At 45.1% G+C, this 25,156-nt stretch overlaps 1 long non-coding RNA gene across 1 annotated transcript in view; it reads right to left on the bottom strand.

Annotated features, from left to right (window-relative positions):
- Positions 1-21,276: 21,276 nt before the first annotated feature.
- The window catches only part of LOC308588431, a 137,984-nt gene continuing 134,104 nt past the window's right edge, over positions 21,277-25,156 (bottom strand). The window contains exon 5 of the long non-coding RNA XR_014008754.1: positions 21,277-22,542. This is a non-coding gene — a long non-coding RNA (uncharacterized lncRNA). The remainder of the gene's footprint in view (positions 22,543-25,156) is intronic.

Here is a 25,156-nt window from a genome sequence, read left to right as displayed (position 1 = left end):
ACTCTTCGTGACCCCATGGACCATAGCACGCCAGGTACTCCTGTCTTCCACTGCCTCCCACAGTTTGGTCAAACTCATGCTGTTAGCTTAAAGAACACTGTCCAACCATCTCGTCCTCTGTCCTCCCCTTCTCCTTGTGCCCTCCATCTTTCCCAACATCAGGGTCTTTTCCAGGGAGTCTTCCCTTCTCATGAGGTGGCCAAAGTATTGGAGCCTCAGCTTCAGGATCTGTCCTTCCAATGAGCACTCAGGGCTGATTTCCTTAAGAATGGAGAGGTTTGATCTATTTAAAGTGAGATTAAAGTACTATAATCTCACTTTAAATAGTCATAGCTTTCAGCAAAGAATTCTGGGAGCTGTAGTTCATAAAGGGTCCTGAGAGTTGTTGGGAGAGTCCTATTCCCCTCCCAGAGCTTTGATTTTCAGAGTTCCCTGTGAAGAGGGATTGGCTGTTAAACCACTTTGGAAACTTGGACAATGGGACTCCCTCCCCCCATATGTGCCCCACACTTTCCTGAAATCTGCTCCAGAGGGTTGGGAGAACACCCAGAATAGATTTAGGGGGTGTGCAGGGGAAGGAGAAAGGGATAAAGTCCCATTGCACAAGTGTAGATCCTTGCGCTAATGGGATGCTTGCTTCGTGCAGTGCTGGATACAAGCACACTTTAACCCAGTATTTGCATTTTCGTACACATTACCTGACTGGGAATATGCATTGCAAAATTCAGAGAAATGTGCAAATTTTGAAGGATGCCTATGTTTTGATTCGGGCATTGTTTTGGAAAATGTGAACAAGGTAGGTTTGCCTTTAAATGTGAACTGAATTGAATTCCTGTCCCATTGCTACTCTTCAGTTTCTTCCTTTCTTTTTGCCAGCTGGGAACCAAAGTGTGAAATAACACTTTCAGTGTGTATCCAAGTTTCATTTGGAGATTTTGCTTTGGAGAGAGAGGGAGGGAGGGAGAACAACACAACATGGAGTGCAATTAAGGTGTTACTTTGCAAAGTGAAAACATAGCGACCGTTTTCCACAAAAAAAAGTGTTAACTTCCCGCTACTTTTCACAAAGTTCTACATGGCCTTCTCTTCACTTTCGGTGGGTGTTTCAGAAAATATGGTAAACATTCTTCATCGGATTTCTTTCTTCTTTTTTAAGGAAAATGCCACAAAGAAGAAGGGTTTTTTTCCTGCAAAAGATTGGGTTAGTGAACACAAATTTCCCAACATGTCTGGGCCCAGTGCAATGGTCTAAGAGCACATAATGGTACAGCCATCTTGCTGAAGCTAAGGGGGTTTGGACGTGGTCTACAGAATCATAGAATAGAATCATAGAGTTGGAAGAGACCACAAGGGCCATCGAGTCCAACCCCCTGCCAAGCAGGAAACACCATCAGAGCACTCCTGACATATGGTTGTCAAGCCTCTGCTTAAAGACCTCCAAAGAAGGAGACTCCACCACACTCCTTGGCAGCAAATTCCACTGTCGAATAGCTCTATGCCTGTGAGGAAGACCACCTGGGAGCCCCACGTGACCTGCCTTGAGTTCTACACTAGAAAAAACCAAGGTGGACACCTTAGGAATAAAATAATACATATAAATGATAGATCCTGCATGCTCTAGCATGCAGAACAAAGTCCTGTATCCAGTGACAGTTGCGAGCCTGAGACTTGCTACACGGTGTGTGCACATAAATTGAAGAAGTCTTAGGAGATGTTTGCTTGTGAATGCTGAACATGATAAAGTATCCACCTTCTAGAAGCTAGAAGTTTCCCCTGAGGAGGAACTCCCAGATTTCCTTTGAAATCTATTGCCAATGAAATGTTGGGCCGGGGAAACTGGGGCCTTTCAGATGTTCCTGGATTACAGGTCCCATCATTCCTGACAATTGGCAACCCAAGCTGGGGCTGATGGTAACTGGGGTCTTGCAGCATCTGGAGGACCAGAGGTCCCCCCCCCATGTGCTAGTATATGCTGCTGCTCACTGGCCAAATTTTGCTGCCTTAAAGGGGTTAGTTGGTTACCATTGCCCCAATATCTCCAGTTTCCCTCTCCTCCAAGAGAAGGCCCAACCACGTAAAAATGATCCTGGACTTCTGCACCACTTGGGGCGGAAGGAAACATGAAACAATTTTGCCATGTCTGATCAGCTTTGAGGCCTGTGAGACTAACAAGCTGGAAGGAGCCAACCTCCAAGGACTTGTCAGAGAAGCCATCTTGGCCTTTGCATGCTCTTCTCTCCCAACATGAGTAATTAAAGGACCAACCGCAGCTCCGCAGATCTCATCACTTTGCGGTTCACAACATCTTTCACTCTTGCTATTTCCTTTCCCAGTGATGGCATATTAGATCAAGCCATTAAGCAACTTCCAAGGGCTCTCCTGAGACCATCCATCAATAATAATGAATACCTGCTTCCAACAGGATTATATCTCCTTAGCTAAGAATATCAATGCACCATTCACCACCACCCCCATCGGTGAAAGAAGTCTGTTGCCTTTCAGGTCCATTTTTGCCTTCGAAAGAAAAATGCATTTAGAAATGGCCCCATTCCATCTCTTCTGTCTGTGTCAGTCCAGTTGTTTGTCCTGTATTTAACACAGGTAATAGAGGAATTAAATCCCTTGCTCTCATTTCAAGACCTGCCTCCAGCTTGGAGCAAAGACATCTTTAAATTGGAGAAGGAGGGAACTGAACTGCTACAAAATGGTGGCAGATGAAGGCAGAGTTTGTTAGAGAACCAGCTGTCAATTACTGGCATCGCTTTCTACTGACCTCTAATCCACCATTGGAAATGACTGAATTATTTCCCACAGCATTTTCCTCGTGGCAACAAGTTCCACAACTTAGCTTTCCTCGAGTTAAGTACAGACATTTTCGCTCTGGAGATATTGTGACGCAAAATTTACTGACCCAGAGGCTGTAAGAGAAGAAGGCTTTTTAACATTTTCCCTTCCCTACCCCCACATACTTCTCAAAAGTATTTGCTACCCATCTCTGGAGGCCACATTCCCTTGGGAGCAGTGGCGTAGCGTGGGGGGTGCCAGGGGTGCCGGCCGCACCGGGTGCAACATCTGGGGGGGCGCGAGTCCAGAGGGAAGGGACAAGCAATCGAGGCTTGTTTGGGGTGGGGGGCATCGTCTCCGTTTGGCCGGCCCCCCTCGAGGAAGCGGGAACCTCTCCAAGGCGCAGCGCGCCGTCGGTGGAGGGAAAAGAGCTGCGCAGCAGCAGCAGCAAAGCCGGGAGGAGGAGGAGGTAGCATGGGGGGTGCAGGGGGGGCAGGCTGCACCGGGCGCAACATCTGGGGGTTAGGGTTAGGGGGCACAAATCCACGGGTTAGAGGGCACAAATTACTTGCCTTGCCCCGGGTGCTGACAACCCACGCTACGCCACTGCTTGGGAGCAACCTTTTGGTGGGGAGGCACGCTGCATGCCATTGGTGAGCAAGGCCAGAGGTGGAATGGTGGGCAGAACAACCAATCTGATTTTTATCTTCCTACATCCTGACCACACAAACATCAGAAACTTCTACAGACACATGCCATCACAATATCTTTCCTACCTACAGCCAAGCAAGCAAGAGACAGCATCACCACTCATGGACACAGTTCAGCCAGCCAAAAGCACTCAAAGAGGGTGTGGTCTCCTATTCCTTGTTATCTTCTGTTATCGTCTATTTTCCCGATGATAGATTGGATGAGAACCAACAAACTGAAGCTCAATCCAGTTAAGACTGAGGCACTGTTAGTAGGTGGTTCTGTAGACTAGATAGATGAGAGGTTCCCTACAGGGTGACGTTCCCTCTGAAGGGGTGGGTACATAGCTTCAGGGTACTCCTGGATCCTTTGCTGAGGTCACTTGAGGCTGAGGTGGCCTCTGTGGTTCAGAGTATCTTCCATCAGGTTCGGCTGGTGGCCCAGCTGTGTCCTTATCTGGACAGGGACAACCTAACTACTGTTGTTGATGCTTTGGTAACCTCTAGGTTAGATTACTGCAATGTGTTATATGTAGGGCTGCCTCTGAAGACAGTTAGGAAACTTCTGCTAGTGCAGAATTCAGTGGTCAGGTTGCTCACTGGCAGGGCTTTCTTAAGCATATGTGGCACCGGGGTGCAAAGATCTGCCCGGTGCCCCTCCTGGTTGTCCAGTCCCAGATGCACAGGTGGACGGAGCCGGCCGGCCGGCTCAGTATCTCGCTGGCTCAGTCGCCCCCGAACCCGCGGCACAAGAGCCCATTGCAGCACTCTGACCGACGGGCGGGCTCTTCCTCAACTCTCGGGCCCCAGACTCTCGGCCTGGTGCCCCTGAGAGCCCCGATGCCTGGGTGCCCTGCACCCCTAGTGCCTATGGGTAAGACGGCCCTGCTCACTGGGGTAAAATAGCTTGAGCATATTGCACCGATTCTGGTCCAACTGCACTGGCTAACCACTTAATTTCCAGGCCCAATTCAAAGTGCTGGTTTTGTTGGAAGACACAAGACCTACCCACTTTGGAAGAATGGCAGATGAAGCTGATTAACTGTATGGGACTTGCAGAAATGACTGGCAGAATCCGGGACCAGGGAGAAGAGTCGGCAGAAGAAGATTGGAAAAAAATTAAGGACTATTTACAAAAATATTGTAAAATTAAGGAATGTTGAATGATGCTGGATTGAAATTAAGTGGTTTCAAGCTGTAATTATGATAAAACGACTTTCTTTTTGTAAGCAAGAATTTAAAGCTACAATAATTTAAGATGTTGAGATAAGGATTTGCTGTATAAATAACTCAAACTGGGTATACAAGAAGGGGAGGTATGAGGAGGTCGGGGAAATAAGCTACAAGAAAATAAGTTGTGAAATTTAAGTGTTTTTTTAATATTTTTATGTTCTTTTTTTGTTTGTAAAAAATTGGAAACTTTAATAAATATATTTTATTTTATTTTTTAAAAAAGTGCTGGTTTTGACCTCTAAAGCCTTAAACGGCTCAGGATCGCAATACTTCAAGGACCACCTCTTTCCATATGAAGCTACCCAGAGATCATCCTCTGAGGCCCTTCCTCCTGCGCCTCCTCCGTGAGAGGTCCAGAAGGTGGCAACACAAGAACGGGTCTTTTCTTCAGTTGCTCCCTATTCGTGGAATGCTCTCCCCAGGGAGACTCAGCTGGCACCTTCATTATACCCCTTTAGGTGCCCGAAGAAAACATTCCTCTTTAACCAGGCCTTGGGCTGACTGATATTTAATGCTTTTGTAAAATATGTTGTAGAAGGGGGGGGGGTTATTGGTTGTCTTTGTTTTTATTATGTATTTTGTGTGTTTTTTGTATTGCAGTTTTATGTTGTGAACCACCCTGGGGTCTACAGGTATAGGGCAGTATAAAAGTAATAATAATAATAATAATAATAATAATAATAATAATAATACTCTATACCACCATACCTGTTTTCCTTGCATCTCTACACAGCCAATTCCTAAGTATCCTCTTCAATGGCACATCTGGGGCAAAGTGTCCCATCTGACCAATAGATGGGCTGGATCTTCTCCAGCAATGCTGGGATAGAGGTCCATGGGATTTTCCCTCTCTTCTTCCGTATATGCTTTCTTAAAAAGGAAAAGAAAAACCCACTTTCCAAGATGCACATTATTCTGTAAGATGATTATCACAGGCAGCGGAGCTCAGATCATCTCCCGGGGCCCTACGAGTCCCATGGTATTCTGAAGGCGCCTTTGTGTTGTGTTGCTTTAATTCTCCATGCTATCTTTTGATGTGTGTTTGGTTATCTATCCTGACTCCCTCTTTCGCTGGAATGCCTCTCGATGTTAAAGTGCTTTTATGCAGCTTCTGAAAGCACTGTAGTACTGCCTTTGTTAACATGATAAACTCTACTGGAATATATATATATATATATATATATATATATATATATATATATATATATCATTCTCAGCCCCCATGCCCCCACCTCTTTCCTCCAGGAATATCAGAGAACCTCGCTCAGAGCTGCTGTGGGAAAGCTAAAGCCACCGATCCAAATTCAAAGGAGTAAAATGGTCAAAGTCAGAGTTTTTATATTTGAAAATTCGCAATGGCATGCCGGCTACTTTACTGATGTCCCCGCGCAACTGGAAAGGATAAGACGGAAGTGGGGAGGGAAGGGGATTAAAGGAGGTGAAATAGAGCCAAGTCTTGGACCAAGAATTAAAGGAGTGGGCAAGGGGAGGCGAATGCAATAAGCAAAGCCATGAATTCTTCAGAGATCTTAAATTCTTCTGTAGGTTACAGGAGAACAGCATCTAATATTCGATGTACAACACAATGTAATATACATACATGAGCCCTGTGGGTTTTTAAAACGATTGAACCAAATACAACTATGCTTTCTGATATGAAGAACCATTTCTGCTGTAAGTTACACAGGCATATTTTTTTTTTTGAAAAATTAATCTCTTTTCATAGAGGTGAACAAACTGGCATATATGTAGGGAGGGTGGATAAATTCTTCCCCTTCTCATTTTAATGCGAAAGTTCCTAATTCACACCAAGGAGGGAACTGAAACACAATGCTATCCTTTGAAACATGCACGTCTCCTAATTTTGAGATGAAATTCTTTGACAAAAAAAACTAGTGGAAGGGTATACACCAGCATTCATATATTAGCGAAGCATATCAAAGTGGCCTGTGCTGGGGAAAATTGCTTGCAAAAAAATGTGTATATTAAGCAAATTTGCATGCAGAAATACATGCACTGGGGGAAATCACCATGAAAATGTTTATGCGTTTGCATGCAGAGTTTTGGGGGGTTTTTAAATTAGAAAAATTGCAAATTGACATGAAAATGGGGCAACCGGATCTTAAGAGTGGGAAAATATATATAAAAATCAGAGAAACTAAATTGCTATCTCTACTTCTCATCATTATCTAAATGTACAGTATCTATAAATATTTCCTTCTCCCAGAAAGCCAGAAAAATATCCCTGGAAAGGTTGCTACTAGATCACATTGTCTTGCACCTAGAGACATTATATGTGGTAGTGTGTGTGTGTGGGGGGGGGGGTCACTGCCCCATGGAATGTCAGGTCTCATAGTATGGAAGAATATAGGGACTACTTTTGCCATTGAAAAGGTGGCCCCACCACTTTTTACCATGTGTTCCTGTGACTGTACGTTTTATTACAAGCTAGATTCCCCGTTTGCAGTCAGAACAATTGCTCCTTTATTTTGCTTTATCATTTTTTAGAATCATAATTGTTCATATTGCACTGTAAATTAATGAGCTATTGCTTTGGCTGCAAAGGAGAAACGGATAACTAGCACACACACACACACACACACACACACACACACACACAATGCTGCTGACTATGGGAAAGAAAACTAAGTTTGATGAAACAGGAAGTTGCCAATTGGCCATTAAAAACAAAAGGAAGATCCATGAGGAAGCTACTAACTAAAGAGACAGTAGCACTGAAAAGCATTTTTTTCCTGCCTGCATTGGACATGTGACTTAAGATATTTTTGTGTACGTGCCAGAAATCAGGTCTGGGAAGGTGGAAAAGACAAACTGGAACATCCTGGAATGCACCAGCTGTCAGTATTTTCATCCCTCCCATTGCAAGGTTCACCAGATCATGTTTGTTTTACTTTCTGTCTGTGACAAAGGAGGGGGCAGAAGCTACTCTTACAGACTTCCGTCCCTAGCCTAGTACTGTGTGCTTTTTCTTTGATCTGTCTAGAGACAGGATGGCAGTAGGAGAGCTGTTTCTCTCATACATCTTTGTTATGTTCTTTTATTTGTTTAATTAGATGAAATAAATTAGGTATGCAACAAAACCTCCGCAGCTTTGCTTCCGTTACTCTGCTGCATTTGAGTTGCTCACATGAGTCAGTGTGAGTCCACATCAACAGGACCTATTCCTCGGGAATGCTGTGTTGCTGTTCCTGCGTTCCTGTGATTGGAAGGTCAGAGAAGGTGCTCCCGTCACCCAGCCCATGCAGGTGCTGAAGACGTGGGCTGAACATGGGCGCACGGCAACCAGCATGGCATCAGTGTTGTCTGATTTATCTCTGAAAATCAAATGAACTAAGTATGCCCTTCTCAGACCAAATAGCTGGAATGGACGTAACCTGGGTGTGTTAGCTTAGGTAAAGGTAAAGGGACCCCTAACCATTAGGTCCAGTCGTGGACGACTCTGGGGTTGCGGCGCTCATCTCGCTTTATTGGCCAAGGGAGCCGGCGTACAGCTTCTGGGTCATGTGGCCAGCATGACTAAGCCGCTTGTGGTGAACCAGAGCAGCACACGGAAACGCTGTTTACCTTCCCGTCGGAGCAGTACCTATTTATCTACTTGCACTGGCGTGCTTTCGAACTGCTAGGTTGGCAGGAGCAGGGACCGAGCAACGGGAGCTCACCCCATTGTGGGGATTCGAACCGCCGACCTTCTGATCGGCAAGTCCTAGGCTGTGTGGTTTAACCCACAGCACTTTTTTTGTTAAACCCACAAGAAAGAAGGGCTTTTTTGCTGGCTAGGTTCAATTCTAATCCTTCTAACCTCTTTTGGGGTAGGTTTGCGGGTATGGCAGAAGGAGATAGGATCTGCCCATACCATGCCCACCTGGTGGAAACTCTAGCTCACATGGCCCTTAAATGTAAAATGTATGATGATCTCCCCCAACAATTTCTAGACCATCTATGTATTCCAACATGGAAACCAGAGACAGAGGTTATACGCTTCTTCTTACAGGGGAGAGACCAGGAGCTCAGCAAGACAGTAGCTAAGTTCCTCTATATATATATTTTTTTGTCACCAAAGTACGCTACAGGATCCTGCCCTTGCTGGAGACCCACAGAGATGAAATAGATTGCTCGCCTCTTCTTCCCTTTGGCAAATGACTGTACTGTTGAAATGGCGAAAATATCGCACTGGCCTATTTATTTTGAATGTTTGTATGTGATAATAATAATAATAATTTATTATTTATACCCCGCCCATCTGGCTGAGTTTCCCCAGCCACTCTGGGCGGCTCCCAATCAAGTATTAAAAACAGTACAGCGTTAAATATTAAAAACTTCCCTGAAGATGTCTTCTGAATGTCAGGTAGTTGTTTATCTCTTTGACATCTGGTGGTAGGGCATTCCACAGGGCGGGTGCCACTACTGAGAAGGCCCTCTGTCTGGTTCCCTGTAGCCTCACCTCTCGCAATGAGGGAACCGCCATAAGGCCCTTGGCGCTGGATCTCAGTGTCTGGGCTGAACAATGGGGGTGAAGACGCTCCTTCAGGTATACAGGACCGAGGCCATTTAGGGCTTTAAAGGTCAGCACCAACACTTTGAATTGTGCTCAGAAACGTACTGGCAGCCAATGCAGATCTCTCAGAAGCGGGTGGTTATGTGGTCCCGGCGGCCACTCCCAGTCACCAGTCTAGCTGCCGCAATAAAGGTTTGGATGCCAATAAAGGTTTGATGATGATATTAGCTTTATAGGCTGCAACATGGCAATGCAAGTATTGGCTGGTTGGCAGTCTAGACATTGACTTTATATATTCCAGAACAGGCTCAGCAGAAGCGGAGTCTGTCAACTGTTGGAATCAAAACTTCTTGATGTTTTGTAGGGGGGTCTTCTCCGGAAGAAACTAGTGGGGAATCCACAGGTTTCTTGCAAGTCTCTTCACTGTCTCTTTACCTAATTCAGGGGAAGTTGATGTGGTGGTCTCCAGATAGTGTTGGATTCTGATACCCATGAGAACTAGCCAGTATAGCCAGTTGTCCAAGCATGACAGGCGCTGTAGTCCCATAACATGCAGAGAGGACCATATTGGCTGCACCTGGCCAAAGTTATATTGCTAAGAAAAAAAAATGATGATTGAATGCAAGCGAGGGAGGGTGTCAGTCTTTCATTTGCATTTCTAGCAACTAGCCCAAAGAAAATTGTACACCCCAAACCTCAACAAACGTCCAGGACATTTCTTGTTCCTAGTCAGCTAGCAGCCTCGTCCTCGTGTCCTTAAAATCCCTTGCCATTTCATTCCCTGTATCATTATGCCACTCTCCTTGCATAATTAAGGGGGGGAAAGAAGCTCGGGTTTTCCTGTTAAATCCCTAAGCATTATAGACAAGAGGCACAGCTGGCATTTGGGGAGGACAATTCACTTCTCAGCAAATGAAAAACGGAGGTGATCGGGGTCCATTTGATTCTGTTTTCGCTTGCTCCAAAACAAACTCCGTGCCAGCACCAGAAAATACACATCCTTTTTTTGGGGGGGGGGTTATAGGAAACAAATGCAGTCCTAATCCTAGTGTTGGGCTAGGGCAGGGGTCTGCAACCTTTAAGACAAAAAGAGCCACTTGGACCCGTTTCTGAAGGGAAAAAACCGGGAGCCGCAAAACTCGTCATTATAAAAATAACTTTTTTGTCACTTTTTTATTATTTCTTTGTTTGACCCCTCAGAATTACTCCTCCTCATAGAAATAAACATTAAATTAACAAGTTACCTTTTTTGTGTGTGTGTTCTTCACTCCCCTTCAAAACAGTGACCAGCGTACATGCCCCTTACAATGTAACGGGCAGGCGGGAAGGTGACGTCGGGACGGTGCGTGACTAACGCACGCACCGCCCCCATGCGACGTCACAGCCAGTACAGCACCCGCCACAGTGGGGAGTGTCGGGGCGCACAATGCACCTCCTACCCTCGCTAGTATCCGCCCCGGAGCCGCGGCAAAGGTGTAAAAGAGCCACATGCGGCTCCGGAGCTGCGGGTTGCAGACCCCTGGGCTACGGCCTGAGAGACCCGGGTTCCAATCCCCACTCAGCCATGAACTTGGCAAGTTGACCTTGGGCCAGTCACAGTCTCTCAGCCTAACCTACCTCACAGGGCTGTTGTGAGGATATACAGTGGTACCTCGGGTTACATACGCTTCACGTTACATGCGCTTCAGGTTACAGACTCCACTAACCCAGAAATATTGCTTCAGGTTAAGAACTTTGCTTCAGGATGAGAACAGAAATTGTCTTCCGGCGGCGCGGTGGCAGCAGGAGGCCCCATTAGCTAAAGTGGTGCTTCAGGTTAAGAACAGCTTCAGGTTAAGTACGGACCTCCGGAACAAATTAAGTACTTAATCCGAGGTACCACTGTAATGGGGAGGGGGAGAACCAGAGATGCCACCTTGAACTGCTTGGAGGGAATGTAGACTCATGAAACTGTAGAGTCAGGAGGGGTATAACCCCCTGCAATGCAGGAATCCCAGCTAAATATAGTAGTAGTAGTAGTAGTAGTAGCAGCAGCAGCAGCAGCAAAGGTAAAGGTAAAGGGACCCCTGACCATTAGGTCCAGTCGTGGATGACTCTGGGGTTGCGGCACTCATCTCACTTTATTGGCCGAGGGAGCCGGCGTACAGCTTCCGGGTCATGTGGCCAGCATGACTAAGCCACTTATGGCAAACCAGAGCAGCGCATGCAAACGCCGTTTACCTTCCTGTTTACCTTCCTATTTATCTACTTGCACTTTTGACGTGCTTTTGAACTGCTAGGTTGGCAGGAGCTGGGACTGAGCAACGGGAGCTCACCCCGTTGCGGGGATTCGAACCGCCAACCTTCTGATCAGCAAGTCCAAGGCTCTGTGGTTTAATGCATTATAAAAGCTTCTTAATGGAATGAATCAATTAATTGTTGGGCAATCAGCAATATTTGGGGATTTTTTCCCCTATGTGACTTCAGACAGGCAATTTGCTTCTCTCCACTCCACTCTCTGTCTTTTTCTCCCTCTCTGTCCATTTCATGTGTCCTTATTCATAACTAAATTGTCAGGTTTGCATTGTATCGGCCAAGTCGGGAGTCAGGTTTAATAATATTAGGGAGGCAATTACTCCTTTCTCAAGTGTTGCCTGTCAGTTTGGTTCACCAATTTATCTATCAGTTCCATCCTTTTGTGTAAAGGCAAACACTCTGTTTGCTGTTTCATAAATTACCTCCTTGGAACTGGTGCTTTCTTCTTCTTCTTCTTCTTCTTCTTCTTCTTCTTCTTCTTCTTCTTCTTCTTCTTCTTCTTCTTTTTGGAAATGTCTCTGTGGTGCAGTTGTTAACAGTGGCAGACTTGGTAGGACAGGAGAAACCCAGATTAAATAGAAACCCAGATTCAAATTGTCACTCATTAACCTTCTCATAGTTAAAGCTATGGTTTTCCCAGTGGTGATGTATGGAAGTGAGAGCTGGACCATAAAGAAGGCTGATCGCCAAAGAATTGATGTTTTTGAATTATGGTGCTGGAGGAGACTCTTGAGAGTCCCATGGACTGCAAAAAGATCAAACCTCTCCATTCTGAAGGAAATCAGCCCTGAGTGCTCACTGGAAGGACAGATCATGAAGCTGAGGCTCCAATACTTTGGCCACCTCATGAGAAGAGAAGACTCCCTGGAAAAGACTCTGATGTTGGGAAAGATGGAGGGCACAAGGAGAAGGGGAGGACAGAGGACGAGATGGTTGGATAGTGTTCTCGAAGCTACCAGCATGAGTTTGACCAAACTGCGGGAGACAGTGGAAGACAGAAGTGCCTGGCATGCTTTGGTCCATCGGGTCATGAAGAGTTGGACATGACTAAACGACTAAACAACAACAACAACAACCTTCTCTCTCTGCCTGACCTACTTCACAGGGCTGTTGTAAAAAGAACATGGCGGTGAGGAGAACTATTTATGCCACCCTGGGAGGAGTTCATGCGTACTCCTGTCAAGCCAGGTGTCCACCTCCATTAAACAGAAGTGAGAAGAGTTTTCAATAATTATGTTATCGAATCTTATTCCTGAGATGGGAAGGAGCTCTATGCATCCCAGATAGAAAACCTCATTTTAACCTTTTAAATTTGCTTACAGTCCAAATATGCCAAAATTCAAATGAGGTTCCGCATAACCTTCCAAAACACAACCAGCAAAATCACAGCTAAGCACAGTATATATCCTAACGTTCACATGAGTCATAGGCTGGTCAACTTAAATAGTAATTGATTTTATTTAGAAATCTTCTTAATCGCTTTATGCTTGAAAGAATCTCAAAGTGACATACAAAACAGAAATACAATACAATATATTATTAATAGTGTGTGTGTGTGTGTAGATAGATAGATAGATAGATAGATAGATAGATAGATGATAGATATAGATAGATAGATAGATAGATAGATAGATAGATAGATAGATAGATAGACAGACAGATAGCAAGCATTATATTATTCATCCAGTGGTACTCAACACCACACAACCATCCATATCCCACATTACAAAATCACAACTGGTCACTTGGTGCAAAGTGTCCTGACCAGATTAGAATTCACGCCAGCCTGGAATTCAAAATAAAAACATCTCCTATTTCACCTGGACTTTGTTCTTTTATACCCATTTATATACAATTAAATGGATTTGGGCTGTCCTGTTATTTAATAATTTTATTAGAAGCCATGACACCTTTCTGAGCTTGGGTGAATTATATTAGTGATAGCATTTGATTAGGGATAACTTTTATATCCTTGAACATGCAATCAGACCAATCTTCTTCTTTTTCCTCGTCTTCCTCCTCCTCCTCCTCCTCCTCCTCCTCCTCTTCTTCTTCTTTCCTTTTGCCAGAGGATATTCCTTTGATTTGAAGAGGTTGGTCACTTCTCATCTAAAGGTTTTTGAAAATGAGATTATTCAAATGTCTATTGGTGTGTGTGTGTGTGTGTGTGTTTCAGGTGACCTAGCATTGCAGGTTTTCCTCGTGGCAATTCAAGCATGTAGAAAGCCTGGATTATTATCTAATCTGATGAGATAGAAAGAGAACAAAGCCTGGATGATGAAGCAATCGGAGATTGTTGACTCATGAGGGCCTTACTAAATCCAGTGTCCTTTCATACTTAATTATCTTGTCAAGTTCCTGGAATTTGAGCTGTTGGCGATACTGACAGCCCTGAGTGAGCGGGAAGCTCTTCAGCATAATTTCAGCGCAGAAAAATCTTTGTTCATGTCTTTTGGGGCTTGTCCGCACTCTGTTCCTTGAACTGATTCGACTAGATCAGTTTCATATATTGTTTCTGAGTAATTAACCCTCCTCCACCCTGATCCTTCCCACCCCATGCTGGTAGACAGTAGCAAAATGAATTGGGGTGGACGACACATCCATCTATTATGGCCTATTCTGTTGGCCTTGGGGGCACCTTGGAAGATTACAGAGCTTTCCAAGGTACATGAGCGAGATTCATTTTGATTCTGATACATTGAGTTATCATTTTTTTCATAATAATAAGATAAAATAGATAGATTTCATTTACTGTATATCTAGGACATATAGAGTGCAGTTGATGCACCCATCTTTTCTTTGTTGTTTAGTCGTTTAGTCGTGTCCGACTCTTCGTGACCCCATGGACCAGAGCACGCCAGGCACTCCTGTCTTCCACTGTCTCCCGCAGTTTAGTCAGACTCATGCTGGTAGCTTCGACAACACTGTCCAACCATCTCGTCCTCTGTCTTCCCCTTCTCCTTGTGCCCTCCATCTTTCCCAACATCAAGGTCTTTTCCAGGGAGTCTTCTCTTCTCATGAGGTGGCCAAAGTATTGGAGCCTCAGCTTCAGGATCTGTCCTTCCAGTGAGCACTCAGGGCTGATTTCCTTAAGAATGGATAGGCTTGATCTTCTTGCAGTCCATGGGACTCTCAAGAGTCTCCTCCAGCACCATAATTCAAAAGCATCAAATCTTCGGCGATCAGCCTTCTTTATGGTCCAGCTCTCACTTCCATACATCACTACTGGGAAAACCATAGCTTAAAAATTAAACTGCAGGACCGCCCCTACCATTTGGCAGACTGAGGCTTGGGGCCATGGGTACAGAAAGGCAGCAAGGTGTCAGAGGACATCACTGCAGGCAGCAAAATGTCTCGAACCAGTCCTGTTGAAACAGCAGCAGTTTTGGAAATTAGGCAAGGAAAAATAGGGCACCAGCCAATCTGCAATGCCTAAACCTTGCATTTTCCCCTTCGGGTAGAACTGCTTCTGAAAGCCTCAAAACAGATTGGGAGGGTCAGTCTGGATGATATCTGTGGGCCCCTTCCAGGCCTGTGGTTCTTTGTCAAGGAGACTTAGAATCTAGTAGAAGAGGACACTGAAACGGTCAGACCAGTTTCTTTGTAAGATAGTGGCCTTAGTTGGCCAGTTAAGTACCCCCATTTGCATGTCCAAAGAGGTTGTCCTGTTGCCATAGCGACAAGTGGGCGTGCTAGATGCCACATCATCCTAGGATGGAGAACAATAGACCAAAGAGGGGTTGTGTGTGAATTTTGACTGATGCCAGAAGATGGATACAGGGAGACTTGTCTTGCTCTGGGCTGGATTCAAAGCTGTGGCTTGAGGCTTCCCTGAAATCTTTATTGTACGTCTTTAGGCACCAGGCAAAAGCATTCCTCTTCTCCCAAGCCTTTGGCTCATTAAACAATCTATAGCTTTTTAAACTGAGTGTATGGAAGTTAATGGTTTTGTTTTTTGTTATGCTGTGTATTTTGTGTTTTTTATATTTTAAAATGACATGTGATCGTCAGGTGAAGGGTGGCATAGAAATTTAATATATAATAAAATAATAACAATAATCTTAGGGCTCGGGGGTGTCATATGTGGCCCTCCAGAGCTTTCCATATGGCCCTTGAGACTCTACTCAGGCTATCACCCCCTCCTCAGCCACACTCACTTCTCCTTGGAAGTTTTTGCTGGTTAGAATGTGTCCTTGAACAATAATGATGCTTCTTGCTCAGCTGGGTACAGGATAGAAGCCGTGCCCAAGTGCAGGTAGAAACATACCTACTGACATCCACATTCATTTTTGTTTTATTGTATATGTTCTTTCGGGACGCGGGTGGCGCTGTGGGTTAAACCACAGAGCCTGGGGCTTGCCGATCAGAAGGTCAGCAGTTCAAATACCCGCTACGGGGTGAGCTCCCGTTGCTCGGCCCCTGCTCCTGCCAACCTAGCAGTTCGAAAGCACATCAAAGTGCAAGTAGATAAATAGGTACTGCTCCAGTGGGAAGGTAAATGGCATTTCCGTGCACTGCTCTGGTTCGTCAGAAGCGGCTTAGTCATGCTGGCCACATGACCTGGAAAAACTGTCTGTGGACAAACACTGGCTCCCTTGGCCAGTAAAACGAGATGAGCGCCGCAACCCCAGAGACAGCCACAACTGAACCTAATGGTCAGGGGTCCCTTTACCTTTATATATTCTCTATTGAAAAATAAAAAAGTGCAAAATTGCAAGTGTACAGAGTAAGATAAGACACAAAAAAGAAGAAGAAGCAAGAAATAGTACCCATGGAGAAAACAAAACAGAACAGCAACAAAAGATACTGTGTACATTACAAAATAGGAGAAAATTATTATTGTTATTGTAGTTAACAAGACCTTAATCTAATATGGTACTTATAAAAATGAACTCCACGTTCATAGCTCCGCCCACTTTCCCCTCTGGCTCCTCCCACCATTGATGCAGCACCCTGGATTATTGCCGAGAAAGGAATGTGGATTTCGAGCTGGAAAAGGTTCTGCAACTATTAATTTTGGGAGATTCAAAGAAGGGGCTTTCAGAAGCTTCTTCTCAGTGGCACATTCACAGAGTGAGCTTCTAAGCACTTGAGTCTTGCAGACATTATCACGCCTTTCCGTCGTGAGCACACGTAGAAGACACAATGACCCCCATCCTTTCCTCCCCCCAAGCTGGCTGATGAGGATCAGGATGCCTTTAAGATAGGTTAATTTGACACAAAGAGACAGGAATAAATTGCTGCCGTTTCCATGGGCAAAGTTGAACCCTTCCCGTCCCCTCTTCCTTTCCCTGCCCCAGCAGTGAAATTGCCAATCAACTGGAAAGAATCCGGCCACTGATCTGTGACAATGTTCGTTTCAGTTTGAACAATATTGACCTTCCCCTCTAATTCTTTGCATTTTGAGTAAATTATAAAACAAATTTTTTTAAGGGGGGGGGAGGAAATGTGCTTTCTGCCCTACTCCTTGAGTGCAACAGGGCGACCCAGCTTTCTGTGTTAGCCTCCTTCTTTTCTGTTTGAGATGAAAGCCATTTGGATGAATAATTACAATTTTGAGATATTGTATGGTGGCTATGATATAACAGAGAGAAGGTATGGTGCAGCAAAGGGGAGAAATTAAAAACACCATGGAAAATGGGAAGGGAAGTAAAAAAAATAATAATGTTTTGGAGTGACATTTAATAAAATATAGTAATTAAAAAGAAAATTAAAAAATTAATTAAAAAGAAAAATACAATTTTGAGAATTCATGGGGGTGGGTGGGAGAACAAGCTCTTACTTCAGCAATAGCCATGGCTTTCCCAGCATGGATTTGTTGCACAGGTACAAAGGAAATGTGCAATAATAATATTATAATAATAATTTATTATTTATACCCCGCCCACTGGCTGAGTTTCCCCAGCCACTCTGCAAAGCACATACCCTCCCCTCCATGCCCATGAAACCACATTATATGAAACCTGATGTCTATTTGGTTCCTTGCAGAATCATCCTAGTAAAAAGGTAAAGGGACCCCTGACCATTAGGTCCAGTCATGACCGACTCTGGGGTTGCGGCGCTCATCTCGCTTTATTGACTGAGGGAGCTGGCGTACATCTTCCGGGTCATGTGGCCAGCATGACTAAGCCGCTTCTGGCGAACCAGAGCAGCCCACAGAAATGCCATTTACCTTCCCGCCAGAGCAGTACCTATTTATCTACTTGCACTTTGACGTGCTTTCGAACTGCTAGGTTGGCAGGAGCAGGGACTGAGCAACGGGAGCTCACCCCTTCGCAGGGATTCAAACTGCCAACCTTCTGATCGGCAAGTCCTAGGCTCTGTGGTTTAACCCACAGCACCACCCGCGTCCCTAATCATCCCAGTACACCCAGGCAATTATCAACAACACTGGTCCTAGTTGTTTGATTTCATTGGAGAGAAAACTGGGTCTTCACTGGCCCCACTTTCCCTCCCCTCCCCTGTTCTTTGAATTTTCCTTTGCCTAGCACAGGGTTGGGGGATCTTTTTCAGACCAGGGGCCAGATCCCACTGGGAGCAGCCTTCTGGAGGCCATATGCTAGTGATGGGAGGAGCCAGGTGTGACTCTCTGTATAGTAGGTTACCTTGCAGCCATGCAGAAGTCATGAGGTTTCTACACCCCTCCATCCACATGAGCAGGAGACATTATCTCAGCTTAGGGACACAGTCCAGCAAGAGAAAACCACTCAGGAAGGCTGCAGAGCATGGCCAGTGACTTCAGAAGGGTTGTAACCAAGGGAGAGTTCTGAGGGCCAAAGAGGGAGGCCTGGAGGGCCACAGTGAACCCCTGGGTCTGAGATTCCCAAATCATGATGTAGCAGTTGTGGTTGGCATCTTGGAAGACTATGGAGGAAGACACAACACACAAGCCTGGTAGACCTTCATCTTGACACTGGATGTTAGCATCACATTCTCCCATACCCTTTTGGAGAGGCAAGCCATTACCATAGCTGCCTTGCCAATGTGCTCATCCAGCTCAGGGTCGATGGAGAGGTTGCTGCTTATGGGCGGAACCCAGGCAGACAAAACCTTTTACCATCTCAAAGGGGTCAGTTGTCCCTGCGGCACACCTGGCCATCATCAGATGCTACCTCCCCACCTCTGTGCAGATGTTCCTTTGCTCCATCTTACATCCTGGCATTGCATCTGTGGCAAAGTGGCGAAGTGCCAGCGCGATGCTGCTGACGCAGTCTTTTGTAAGCGCAATGTTTCCACTGCAAAAATAAAAATAAGAGCCCCTTTAAAAATTCAGGAGCTGGTTGTGTAAACCACTGGTGTGGAATAGATCCAGCTGATTCTGTGAGATGTTTGCTTTGCCAGATGCCTTTGGTCGAAATTCTGGGAGATAAAATAAAGTGCTTCTTCACACCGCACATCATTAACCTATGGAACTGGCTCCCACAGGAGGCCCCAATGACTGTCCGCTTGGGTGGCTTTAAGAGAGGTTTGGACAAATTTCTGGAAGATAAAGCTAGCCTTGACGGCTGTGCTCTGCTCCCATAGTTGCTATATGCTTCTGCATACCAGCTGCTGGAAACCACAGGAAGCGAGAGAGCTTTTGTACTCGAGTCCTGCTCTCCAAGAGTCCCTATTTTCCAGGGACAGTCCCAGATTTACAGAAGCCATCCTGGTTACTGATTTGATCCCAGAATGTCCTCCTTTCCCTTAGGGCATCCCTATTTCCATCAGATAAATGTTGGAGGGTATGGAATAGGATGTTCCTGGTTTTTTTCCTTTTTAAAAATATTTTTATTGAGTTTTCCACTTAAATCATATTCACATTTTGTTACATAATTCTATGACTTAATATATTACTCTGTAAGAGCATCAACCTCCTTCTCTCCCTCTTTCTGACTTCCACATAACTTTCCATATTCTTCGCATTTCTATAAGCACTTATTTACCCTTTGTCAAATTATACTTCACCTTTTTATCGGTAAATCAGTTCCTTATATTTACATTACAAAACATTTAATTTTTTTAAAAAATGATATTTATTACTTTTTCAACATTTTCAACACAACACTACAAACAAAAAAGAAAAGAGAAAAAAACAATACAAATACAATACAAAAACACTACATGGACTAACAAAACAAAGCAAAAACCAACAAAAACAATTTAAAAACACCTCAAACATTTTCAATATCTTATATTTCATTCACTTATTTCCAGCGACCTCCTCACACCTCCCTTTTGGTATTCCACTTCTATTAATTGTTTCAGCAATTCCTTTCCATCTTACTCTGTTTTCTATCCTATAATTATCTTAACACATTCTTGCCTTATTTTTCCTTTAATTTTCTATTAATCTATTTATACTTAATTCCTTATGACATTTCTACTAAAGCCATATAACTTCATTCCAACAGTTTTCTAACATTCCTTAATTTTACAATATTTCTATAAATAGTCTTTAAACGTTTGCCAGTCTTCTTCCCCTGACTCTTCTCCCTGGTCTCGGATCTTGCCAGTCATTTCCGCCAATTCCATATAGTCCATCAACTTCGTCTGCCATTGTCCAACACTTCAGTGTTTTCAAGAAGCAGCCATTCTCTCAACCAGCAAAAAGCAGATGGTTCACAACGAAATATAAAGGTCTGGTACATTACAAAACATTTCAACTAAAGCCTACAAACATTTTCAGGTGTTTGCAATTTTCTTTCATATAAAATATAAACTTGTTCCAGTCCAGTCATGCTGACGGATCTTCCCCGTCAACTTGGCCATCTCTACGTACTCAATCATCTTGACCTGCCAATCTTCCAGTTTTGGAAGTTCCTGCTGCTTCCATTTCTGAGCCAGAAGTGTCCTTGCAGCCGTTGTGGCATACACAAACATGTTTACATCCCTTTTATGTATTTCCTCACCAATTAAGCCTAATAAAAATGCCTCTGGTTTTTTATTAAAATTATATTTCAAAACCTTTTTTAACTCATTGTATATTATGTCCCAGAAGGCTTTCACTTTAGAACAAGTCCATCACATATGTTCCTGTTTTCATCAGAGAAATGTTGGAGGTTATGCTTGTGGAGAGTATGTGTGATGGCCTGGGAGTCTGATTCAGAGGCTGAACCAGAGGAATCCCAGCCTGCACAGGAGTCCCCGCTTCCAGGGCCGGCTGAACCGGGGCAGGGCCTTGAAGCTGAAGAGCCTGCACCTGTGCCGGATCCTCAGGAGCAGACACCAGATGAATCCACTCTGGCTCTGGAGGTGATTGAGGACCCATTGCCTACAGGTGAGCCTCCCCCTGGGTCCAGTAACCCTCCAGCCTCTCCTGAGCTGCAGAGGCTCAGGGCAGAGAGGTGGAGGGAACTGGGTTCTCTCAGGAGGAGTGCTCGCCTTAAGGCCAGGAGAGGCAGGTCACCTGTGGGCCAGGACCGCCCCTGACCTCAGAGAATATAAAGGCCAGTCAGCCCGGTCCCAGGTTGCGGGAGCAATGTCGTTGGAAACCTGTTTCTGCCAGCACCCAGACCTGTTCTTCCGGAGTTCCTGACCACGCTCGGCTTCCTGTGCTTTGGACCCCACTTCGCCCTTGGTGGACAGTCTCCATACCCTCGACCCAGGACCGGACTCTGACCACGCCTCTCGGTAACCCCCCCCCGGGTCCAGCACAGTATGCTTTAGTGATGTATGGAAGTGAAAGCTGGACCATAAAGAAGGCTGAACGCCGAATAATTGATGCTTTTGAATTATGGTGCTGGAGGAGACTGTTGAGAGTCCCATGGATCGCAAGATGATCAAACCTCTCCATTCTGAAGGAAATCAGCCCTGAGTGCTCACTGGAAGGACAGATCGTGAAGCTGAGGCTCCAATACTTTGGCCACTTCATGAGAAGAGAAGACTCCCTGGAAAAGACCCTGATGTTGGGAAAGATGGAGGGCACAAGGAGAAGGGGACGGCAGAGGACGAAATGGTTGGACAGTGTTCTTGAAGCTACGAATATGACCAAACTGCGGGAGGCAGTGGAAGACAGGAGTGCCTGGCGTGCTCTGGTCCATGGGGTCACGAAGAGTCGGACATGACTAAATGACTAAACAACAACAATAATGCTTGTGGGTTTCCCACAGGCACCTGTTTGGCCACTGTGAGAACATGAGGCTGGTCTAAATGGTCCATTGGCCTGATCCAGGAAAGCTCTTCTAATGTTCATACATCACTGGTGCAGTTGGGGGGCAAATGACTGGGGAAATAATACAGAGGCACATAGCGCATGGAGGGGAAGGTTAAGAACCTCTCCCTTGCTTTCCACTTTCCCATTACAAAATGCTTCCTTCCCCCCTTTCCCCCAGGTTTGATGGAAACAACTTAGTCCAGAATTAAGCTTCCCCATTCAGCAAGCCCAGGATGAACTTCTGTGACTGTGTGGATCCCATCCAATATGTTCTTCCCCCATCCCCCGTCTCTCTCCCCTTTTTCTCTCCGGTAAGAAACATGCGGCCCTTAATAATATCTAACTGATCTCCTTTTTGCTGGACACACTCCTCATAAGTCCAGCCACTCCAGCAAAATGATTGAATCGAAATCACATCTTGGAATGCTGATTAAATTAGCCACTACACACGGGAGACGTGTTGAGGTCCTGACATTTCTATTTGGCTACAAGAGCCTGACATTCAAAATCTGTTCCAATACGGAAACAGCATAATTGTTTCTTTGTAGAACAGAGGACAAGGGGGATGTGTACAATATTATTTAACAGGGCTGGGGGTAGGCAACCTGTGGCCTTCCAGATGTTGTTGAACGCCACCTCCCATGAGCCCCAGCCAGCATGCCCAATGATTAGGGATGAGGAGGGCAAGAGGAAGGCCATTGCTCAGTGGAAGTGCAAACTGCTTTCCACGCAGAATGTTTCAGGTTCAATCCCCAGCATCAACTGGGAGAGATTGTCTTGAAATTTCAGAGAGCCACTAGCAGTCAGTGTTGACATTGCTGAGCAAGTGGACCAATGAACTTACTGAGTACAAGGCGTCTTCCTATGTTCCAACATCTGAAGGACCACACCTGTAAAAAAGAGATGATACTTGTGGCAATCACACAGGGTCTCCCTGGATGTTTCACCGTCTATTGATACCTGTGCCACCACTTTATTTCTCGCTGCCAACACCCAGGCCCTACCTGGTACAATACGGAGTCCAGTCAGGGTTAAATTGGAACATAAACTTCTGTTTATTTACTGCAGTTTAATAAGTGTGTGGTTTCATAAATGGAATCGGTCCATTACAATCATGGGGTGCCTATCCAGACCTATAACTTCCGCTACCTGCTCTCACTCCCTAAACCACCTCTCAGGTATTTTCTTGTCTTCCTAGTTCCTAACTGTTCCTGACTCAGCTTATTTCGCTACACAACCTACCCACAGACTCTATCCCAATTCACTCCCACTCCAACCAACCACCCAACTCCCAACAAACTCCCCCCTTCGCCCCTCCCAGAGCTGGTTTTATAGTCCCTCTGACTCCACCCCCTGGCTTCTGATTGGGTTACTTGTTTAACTATTTTGCCTCCAGCACTCTCATATGTTAACATCACAACACTTTCCTTTAATAAATGGTTGTGAGAAATGGGGAACCTCCATGTTCAGAGGCAATGTATCTCTGAATTTCAGTTGTTGGCAAGAAAGGGTGGTGGAGGCCTGCCACATTCAAGTCTTGCTTTGTGAACTTCTCAGAGAGTTGTGGTTGGTCATAGAATCGTAGAATCGTCTAGTCCAGCCCCCTGCAATGCAGGAATCTCAACTAAAGCATCCATGACAGATGACCATCCAACCTCTGCTTAAAACCTCCAAGGAAGCCTGTTTCACTGTTGAACAGCTCTTAATGTCAGAAAGAGGGGGAACACGTTCCACAGGAACATTGGATCTAAACAGGAATATTGTTTGGGCACTTGTTAATTTTTGGAAATCTTAAACAGCCCTGTTTCAAAGTTCTGTGTGCGCCTTTAATCTCATCCTCTAAAAAGGGATGCTTGGGATGTTATTTAATTTGCTTAAGCTGTTTCGTTCATGATATTGGATTAGTATCTGGCACACCTTAAAAAATGGCACTCTCTCCTTGTTGCTGTAACACTGATTCCTCCCCATCATCCCCAAAGCCTGGCAAATTCCCAAGATGGAATTTTCCCTTGCAGATATTTGCATTGTCAAGGGATATGGCATTACTGTGTGTGTGTGTGTGTGTGTGTGTGTGTGTGTGTGTTGCTTCTTGGTGAGAGTGTTTAAAGAGTTCCTGTAAAAAGAGAGAGAGAGAAAGTGAGTGAGTGAGCCTCATTAGATCAGAGACATCTATCTTTGCGGTTTGGGTCCAGGATATCTGGAGAAATGCTTGCTCCCATCTAATTTGCCTGCTTGTCTGAGGATAGTTGGCAGGTATATGGAGCGGGGCCTTCTCAGTGGTGGCGCTCTGGATTTGGGATATACAAGAGGCAACGCATATTCACACAATGCATAGTTAAAACATGGAATTAACTTCCAATGCAAGATGTGGCGATGTGGATTAGACATATTCCTAGACGATAAGACTGACACTGCCTGCTAGTCATCAATGCTGTCCTCTCTCCTAGATTCAGAGGCACCTCCAATTCCTAGTTGTTGGGGCAGAACAGTGGGAGAGGGCTGTTGTCCTCATGCCCTGTTTGCAGACTTCACATAGGTGTCAGATTGACAATTCCAGGAAAAGGATTCCATGTGAGCTTGTGGTCTGAACCTGCAGGTCTCTTCTTGCATTCTTGTAAGAGTCCTGCATGACCCTTTCCCTTTTGAGGACATCCTGCAGAATCACAAAATCGTAGGAGGGACCACAAGGGTCACCTAGTAGTCCAACCCCCTGCAATCCAGGAGCCTTTTTTGCCCAGGGCAGGACTTGAACCCATGACCCTGAAATTAAGAGTCCCATGCACAACTGACTGATCTTATTCAGAAAGTCTTTTTACAATTGCTCATTCCACACACACACACCCTTGGATTGAATGAAAGCTGGCTCCTGGCTCACTTTGTATTCATTGCATCGTTTTGATTATTAGCTTGTACATTTAACTTCACTTTAGCTATGCTTTGATTGGAAATTGTTCCCGGAACTGCTTTAGCGCCCCACTTCTAATTCAGATGGAAAGGCTTGACTCCTTCTTCACTCATTTTTATTTTTTTTATTTTTCTGACACGGCTTTCTCAAGGGCAGCTCAGGATTTCATGAATGCTATGAACCATGGGGCTTTCCCCACATGCCCATGGCCTAACCCAGGCTTCCTCAACCTTGGCCCTCCAGATGTTTTGAGACTACAATTCCCAGCATCCCTGACCACTGGTCCTCCTAGCTAGGGATCATGGGAGCTGTAGGTCAAAAACATCTGGAGGGCCAAGGTTAAGGAAGCCTGGCCTAATCCATGTTGCAAGAGACAGTCTGGATCTGATATTACAAACAAACCTTTCCTGGTCAAGGGACTTGGGCAGGTGGCGACTATACAACTCCAGACACTCTTCAAGGATACAGATTATCCAAATCCATTTCAGTTCTGTTTCTAAACTGGATTCGGCAATGAAAGAGATATGGTTTTCCAGCCTCATGTATATCAACAACAAGCCAAAGGGTGTAGGATTCTGTTCATTGTCCTGGATCTCTGA

Source organism: Podarcis bocagei (genome assembly GCF_964188305.1).
Source record: "Podarcis bocagei genome assembly, chromosome: 5".
Classification (NCBI taxonomy): domain Eukaryota; kingdom Metazoa; phylum Chordata; class Lepidosauria; order Squamata; family Lacertidae; genus Podarcis; species Podarcis bocagei.
This window is presented reverse-complemented; position numbering and strand designations above follow the sequence as displayed.